Raw genomic sequence first — 763 nt, 5'->3', positions numbered from 1 at the left:
TGGGCTGGGAGCGGAGGTGGGCGTTGCGGGGAGGCGACGACAGCGCCGCCGGACGCCAAGCTGTACCGTAGTCCCGCGAGCGGTCGGGCGGAGAGAATCCAGACCCTTCTGAGGATCACACTCCCCTTCAAGATTCTGCAAGGGGTTATTACTAAAAGGAAAGCCAGAGAAATATGGGTGGGGAGGGTCAGCAGGGCCGGGAGTAAAGAGGAAGCAAAACAGTGAGGGAAAATGCCATGGGGAGTTCTAAGGAAGACTTGATTTCATTTTCCTGGCTCTGGAACACACTTTTATCCATCCTCCATACTCTGAAGTAATTGAGCAGCCCAGAGCAGCTTCCTTGTAGAGGTGATGCCAGTCTGGCCCTGGGTGTTTCACAGATCAAGTTCTTTCCACATCATCATTTACCTTGTCTATATCCAGGGGAGCAGACACTACAGAGAATATAGCTGAGGAAAGAGGTGGCAACCCCTCTAAGACCTGCTCAGATGACAACTTTCAGTCTCTAGTCTGTCTTACTCTTTTTTTTTTTTTTTTGGTCCGGTAGTGGGGCCTGAACTCTGGGCCTGGCCGCTGTCCCTCAGCTCTTCAGCTCAAGGCTAGCGCTCTACCACTTGAGCCACAGCACCACTTCCAGCTTTTTCTGTTTATGGGGTACTGAGGAATCAAACCCAGGGCTTCACGCATGCTAGACAAGCACTCTACCACTAAGCCACCTTCCCAGCCCAAGGGCGGGGGTTCTGAAAAGACAAACAGCTGATTC

Source organism: Dipodomys ordii, unplaced genomic scaffold (genome assembly GCF_000151885.1).
Source record: "Dipodomys ordii isolate 6190 unplaced genomic scaffold, Dord_2.0 Scaffold22, whole genome shotgun sequence".
Classification (NCBI taxonomy): Eukaryota; Metazoa; Chordata; class Mammalia; order Rodentia; family Heteromyidae; genus Dipodomys; species Dipodomys ordii.
Note: the sequence above shows the minus strand (reverse complement) of the source record.